Genomic DNA, 7,682 nt, shown 5'->3' on the forward strand with positions numbered 1-7,682 from the left:
GCCCAACGCCTTGCTCGGGTTCAGTTAGAGCCAACACCTCGCACACACACGCGTACGTGTACGAGAGAAACATGCATCGCTCGGCCCCCGACCTCCCACCATAACCGGGAACTCCTCGAAATTTTCCTCCCCCTCGCCTCTACCATGGTTTTTCCGGTCATGACGGCCCAAAGAATGTCATGCAGTTGCGTCTCCGGCCCGCCCAGCACGAAAAGCCCATTTTCTGTCATGATTTTTTGTGATAGAAGTAGGAGCCCACCACATCTATGATGATACCGGGTTTTGTCACAATTATTGTCATAGAAGTGTCATATGTATGACATAATTTTTTTTCGTTTGGCCCAAAATGTCACGGATGTGTCTTTTTTTGTAGTGTTGGTTTGGCCTACTAGATTGATCTTTCTTGCAATGGGAGAAGTGCTTAGCTTTAGGTTCAATCTTGCGGTGTCCTTTCCCAGTGACAGTAGGGGCAGCAAGGCACATATTGTATTGTTGCCATCGAGGATAACAAGATGGGCTTTATATAATATTGCATGAGTTTATCCCTCTACATCATGTCATCTTGCTTAAAGCGTTACTCTGTTCTTATGAACTTAATACTCTAGATGCATGCTGGATAGCGGTCGATGTGTGGAGTAATAGTAGTAGATGCAAGCAGGAGTCGGTCTACTTGTCTCGGACGTGATGCCTATATACATGATCATACCTAGATATTCTCATAACTATGCTCAATTCTGTCAATTGCTCAACAGTAATTTGTTTACCCACCGTGAATACTTATGCTCTTGAGAGAAGCCACTAGTGAAACCTATGGCCCCCGGGTCTATCTTCCATCATATTAATCTTCCAATACTTAGTTATTCCTTTGCCATTTATTTTACTTTGCATCTTTTATTTCTCTTTATCATAAAAATACCAAAAATATTATCTTACGATATCTCAATCTCGTAAGTGACCGTGTAGGGATTGACAACCCCTTATCGCGTTGGTTGCGAGGATTTATTTGTTTGTGTAGGTGCGAGGGACTCATGCGTGGCCTCCTACTGGATTGATTCCTTGGTTCTCAAAAACTGAGGGAAATACTTATGCTACTTTGCTGCATCACCCTTTCCTCTTCAAGGGAAAACCAACGCAAGTGCTCAAGAGGTAGCAAGAAGGATTTCTGGCGCCGTTGCCGGGGAGGTCTACGCAAAAGTCAACATACCAAGTACCCATCACAAATCCTTATCACCTGCATTACATTATTTTCCATTTGCCTCTAGGTTTTGCTCTCCCCCACTTCACCCTTGACGTTTTATTCACCTTCTCTCTCTCCATCCTCCCTCTCTTTCTCTATTCGCCTCTTTTTGCCCGTTTGTTGTCTCCTTGTGTGTCGGATTGCTTGCTTGTCATGATGGCTCAAGATAATACCAAATTATGTGACTTTACCAATACCAACAACAATGATTTTATTAGCACTCTGATTGCTCCTCTTACCGATGTTGAATCTTGTGAAATTAATGCTGCCTTGCTGAATCTTGTCATGAAAGATCCATTTTCCGGCCTTCCTAGTGAAGATGCCGCTACCCATCTAAATAGCTTCGTTGATTTATGTGATATGCAAAAGAATAAAGATGTGGATAATGATATTTTTAAATTGAAGCTATTTCCTTTTTCTCTTAGAGATCATGCTAAAGCTTGGTTTTCGTCTTTGCCTAAAAATAGTATTGGTTCGTGGAATAAGTGCAAAGATGCTTTTATCTCTAAGTATTTTCCTTCCGCTAAGATTATCTCTCTTAGAAATGATATTATGAATTTTAAGCAACTTGATCATGAACATGTTGCACAAGCTTGGGAGAGGATGAAATTAATGATACGTAATTGCCCTACACATGGTTTGAATTTGTGGATGATTATACAATTTTTATGCCGGATTGAATTTTGCTTCTAGAAATCTTTTAGATTCGGCCGCGGGAGGCACTTTTATGGAAATCACTTTAGGAGAAGCTACTAAACTCCTAGATAATATTATGGTTAATTATTCTCAATGGCACACTGAAAGATCTACTAATAAAAAAGTACATGCGATAGAAGAAATTAAAGTTTTGAGTGGAAAGATGGATGAACTTATGAAATTATTTGCTAATATAAGTGTTTCTTCTGATCCTAATGATATTCCTTTGTCTACCTTGACTGATTAATAATGAATCTATGGATGCGAATTTTGTTGGTAGGAATAATTTTGGTAACAACGTGTATAGAGGAAACTTTAATCCTAGGCCGTATCCTAGTAATTCCTCTAATAATTATGGTAATTCCTACAACAATTCTTATGGAAATTATAATAAGATTCCCTCTTATTTTGAAACTAATATTAAAGAATTTATTACTTCACAAAAGAATTTCAATGCTTTGATTGAAGAAAAATTGCTTAAGATTGATGAGTTGGCTAGGAACGTTGATAGAATTTCTCTTGATGTTGACTCTTTGAAACTTTGATATATTCCACCTAAGCATGATATAAATGAGTCTCTCAAGTCCATGAGAATTTCCATTGATGAGTGCAAAGAAAGAACCGCTAGGATGCGTGCTAAGAAAGATTGCTTTATAAAAGCGTGTTCTTCTAGTTTCCATGATAATAAAGATGAAGATCTAAAAGTTATTGATGTGTCCCCAATTAAATATTTGTTTTGCAATATGAATCTTGATAATGATGGGACCAATTGTGATCCACCTTTACCTAGACGGCGTTCCAAGAATTCGGAGTCTTTAGATCTCGATGCTAAAATTGTTAAAAGTGGGATTGAAGAAGTCAAAACTTTAAATATCAATGAACCCACTATTTTTGATTTCAAGGAATTTAATTACGATAATTGCTCTTTGATAGATTTTATTTCCTTGTTGCAATCCATGCTAAATTCTCCTGATGCTTATAGTCAAAATAAAGCTTTTACTAAACATATCGTTGATGCTTTGATGCAATCTTATGAAGAAAAACTTGAGTTGGCAGTTTCTATCCCTAGAAAACTTTATGATGAGTGGGAACCTACTATTAAAATTAAAATTAAAGATCATGAATGCTATGCTTTGTGTGATTTGGGTGCTAGTGTTTCCACAATTCCAAAGACTTTGTGTGATTTGCTAGGTTTCCGTGATTTTGATGATTGCTCTTTAAACTTGCACCTTGCGGATTGCACCATTAAGAAACCTATGGGAAGAATTAATGATGTTCTTATTGTTGCAAATAGGAATTATGTTCCCGTATATTTTATCGTTCTTGACATAGATTGCAATCCTTCATGTCCTATTATTCTTGGTAGACCTTTCCTTAGAACGATTGGTGCAATTATTGATATGAAGGAAGGGAATATTAGATTCCAATTTCCGTTAAGGAAAGGCATGAAACACTTCCCTATAAAAAAATTAAATTACCATATGAATCTATCATGGGAGCCTCTTATGTATTGCCTACCAACGATGGTAATACCTAGATCTATCCTCGCTTTTATGCCTAGCTAGGGGCGTTAAACAATAGCGCTTGTTGGGAGGCAACCCAATTTTATTATTATTCCTTGCTTTTTGCTCCTGTTTAGTAATAAATAATTTATCTAGCCTCTGTTTTGGTTGTGTTTTTGTGTTTAATTAGTGTTTGTGCCAAGTAGAACCGTTGGGAAGACTTGGGGAAAGTCTTTTTAATCTTGCTGTAAAAAACAGAAACTTTAGCGCTCACGAGAACTGCTGCCATTTTTATTTGGAAAGTGATATTTAGTTAATTATTTTTTCAGAAGATTAATAGATAAATTCCTCACGTCAAGCTATTTATTTTAGAATTTTTGGGGTTCCAGATCTTGCGTTAGCTACAGATTACTACAGACTGTTCTGTTTTTGACAGATTCTGTTTTTCGTGTGTTGTTTGCTTATTTTAATGAATCTATGGCTAGTAAAATAGTTTATAAACCATATAGAAGTTGTAATACATAGTTTTAACACCAATATAAATAAATAATGAGTTAATTACAGTACCTTGAAGTGGTGTTTTGTTTTCTTTCGTTAACGGAGCTCACGAGATTTTCTACTTTAAGTTTTGTGTTGTGAAGTTTTCAAGTTTTGGGTGAAAGATTTGATGGATTATGGAACAATGAGTGGCAAGAGCCTAAGCTTGGGGATTCCCATGGCACCCCAAGATAATCTAAGGACACCTAAAATCCAAAGCTTGGGGATGCCCCGGAAGGTATCCCCTCTTTCGTCTACTTCCATCGGTAACTTTACTTGGAGCTATATTTTTATTCGCCACATGATATGTGTTTTGCTTGGAGCGTTTTGTATGATTTGAGTATTTACTTTTTAGTTTACCACAATCATCCTTGCTGTACACACCTTTTGAGAGAGACACACATGATTCAGAAATTATTAGAATACTCTATGTGCTTCACTTATATCTTTTGAGTTATATAGTTTTTGCTCTAGTACTTGACTTATATCTTTTAGAGCACGTTGGTGGTTTTGTTTTATAGAAACTGTTATTCTCTCATGCTTCACTTAGATTATTTTGAGAGTCTTAAATAGCATGGTAATTTACTTAAATAATCCTAATATGCTAGGTATTCAAGACTAGTAAAAACTTTCTTATGAGTGTGTTGAATACTAAGAGAAGTTTGATGCTTGATGATTGTTTTGAGACATGGGGGTAGTGATATAAAAGTTGTGCTAGTTGAGTAGTTGTGAATTTGGAAATACTTGTGTTGAAGTTTGCAAGTCCAGTAGCATGCACATATGGTAAACGTTATGTAACAAATTTGAAACATGAGGTGTTCTTTGAGTGTCCTCCTTATGAGTGGCGGTCGGGACGAGCGATGGTCTTTTCCTACCAATCTATCCCCCAGGAGCATGCGCGTAGTGTTTGGTTTTTGATGACTTGTAGATTTTTGCAATAAGTATGTGAGTTCTTTATGACTAATGTTGAGTCCATGGATTATACACACTCTCACCTTTCCATCATTGTTGCCTCTTCGGTACCGTGCATTGCCCTTTCTCACATTGAGAGTTGGTGCAAACTTCGCCAGTGCATCCAAACCCCGTGATATGATACGCTCTTTCACACAGAAACCTCCTTATATCTTCCTCAAAATAGCCACCGTACCTACCTATTATGGCATTCCCATAGCCATTTCGAGATATATTGCCATGCAACTTTCCACCGTTCCATTTATCATGACACGTTCATCATTGTCATATTGCTTTGCATGATCATGTAGTTGACATAGTATTTATGGAAAAGCCACCATTCATAATCCTTTCATACATGTCACTCTTGGTTCATTGCATATCCTGGTACACCGCCAGAGGCATTCATATAGAGTCATACTTTGTTCTAGTATCGAGTTGTAATCATTGAGTTGTAAATAAATAAAAGTGTGATGATCATCATTTTCTAGAGCATTGTCCCAAGTGAGGAAAAAAAAGAGAAAGGCCATAAAAAAGGAGAAGGCCCAAAAAATGAGAGAAAAAGAGAGAAGGGACAATGTTACTATCCTTTTTACCACACTTTCGCTTCAAAGTAGCACCATAATCTTCATGATAGAGATCTTTTGTTTTGTCACTTTCATTTACTAGTGGGAATTTTTCATTATTGAACTTGGCTTGTATATTCCAACAATGGGCTTCCTCAAATGCCCGAGGTCTTCGTGAGCGTTTCTTTTGTTGAGCTTTCATATATTTATAGCTCTAGTGCATCCGTTGCATGGAAATCCCTACTCCTTGCATTAACATCAATTGATGGGCATCTCCATAGCTCATTGATTTGCCTCGTTGATGTGAGACTTTCTCCTTTTTTATCTTCTCCACATAAACCCCATCATTATATTCTATTCCACCCATAGTGCTATATCCATGGCTCACGCTCATATATTGCGTGAAGGTTGAAAAAGTTTGAGATTACTAAAGTATGAAACAATTGCTTGGCTTTTCATCGGGGTTGTGCATGATGAGAGCGTTCTTGTGTGATGAAAATGGAGCATGACTAAACTATATGATTTTGTAGGGATGAACTTTCTTTGACCATGTTATTTTGAGAGGACATAATTGCTTAGTTAGTATGCTTGAAGTATTATTATTTTTATGTCAATATTGAACTTTTATCTTGAATCTTTCGGATCTGAATATTCATACCACAATTAAGAAGAATTGCATTGAAATTATGCCAAGTAGCATTCCACATCAAAAATTCTGTTTTTATCATTTACCTACTCGAGGACAAGCAGGAATTAAGCTTGGGGATGCTTGATACGTCTCCAACGTATCTATAATTTTTGATTGTTCCATGCTATGTTATATTCTGTTTTGGACATTATTGGGCTTTATTATACACTTTTATATTATTTTTGGGACTAACCTATTAACCGAAGGCCCAGCCCAGAATTGTTCTTTTTTGCCTATTTTAGGGTTTCATAGAAAAAGAATATCAAACGGAGTCCAAACGGAATGAAACCTTCGGGAACGTGATTTTCGGAACGAACATGATCCAGATGACTTGGACCCTACGTCCAGACATCAACCAGGAGGCCACGAGGTAGGGGGTGCGCTTACCCCCCCAGGCGTGCCCTCCACCCTCGTGGGCCCCCTGTTGCTCCACCGACTTACTCCTTCCTCCTATATATACCTACGTACCCCCAAACTACCAGATACGGAGCCAAAACCCTAATTCCACCGTCGTAACTTTCTGTATCCACGAGATCCCATCTTGGGGCCTGTTCCGGAGCTCCGCCAAAGGGGGCATCGATGACAGAGGGCTTCTACATCAACACTATAGCCCCTCCGATGAAGTGTGAGTAGTTTACTTCAGACCTACGGGTCCATAGTTATTAGCTAGATGGCTTATTCTCTCTTTTTCGATCTCAATACAAAGTTCTCCCCCTCTCTTGTGGAGATCTATTCGATGTAATCTTCTTTTGTGGTGTGTTTGTTGAGACCGATGAATTGTGGGTTTATGATCAAGTTTATCTATGAAAAATATTTGAATCTTCTCTATATTCTTTTATGTATGATTGGTTATCTTTGCAAGTCTCTTCGAATTATCAGTTTGGTTTGGCCTACTAGATTGATCTTTCTTGCAATGGGAGAAGTGCTTAGCTTTAGGTTCAATCTTGCGGTGTCCTTTCCTAGTGACAGTAGGGGCAGCAAGGCACGTATTGTATTGTTGCCATCGAGGATAACAAGATGGGCTTTATATAATATTGCATGAGCTTATCCCTCTACATCATGTCATCTTGCTTAAAGCGTTACTCTGTTCTTATGAACTCAATACTCTAGATGCATGCTGGATAGCAGTCGATGTGTGGAGTAATAGTAGTAGATGCAGGCAGGAGTCGGTCTACTTGTCTCGGACGTGATGCCTATATACATGATCATACCTAGATATTCTCATAACTATGCTCAATTCTATCAATTGCTCAATAGTAATTTGTTTACCCACCATGAATAATTATGCTCTTGAGAGAAGCCACTAGTGAAACCTATGGCCCCCGGGTCTATCTTCCATCATATTAATCTTCCAATACTTAGTTATTTCCTTTGCCATTCATTTTACTTTGCATCTTTTATTTCTCTATATCATAAAAATACAAAAAATATTATCTTATCATATCTATCAGATCTCACTCTCGTAAGTGACCGTGTAGGGATTGACAACCCCTTATCACGTTGGT

Source organism: Triticum dicoccoides, chromosome 5A (assembly GCF_002162155.2).
Source record: "Triticum dicoccoides isolate Atlit2015 ecotype Zavitan chromosome 5A, WEW_v2.0, whole genome shotgun sequence".
Lineage (NCBI taxonomy): Eukaryota > Viridiplantae > Streptophyta > Magnoliopsida > Poales > Poaceae > Triticum > Triticum dicoccoides.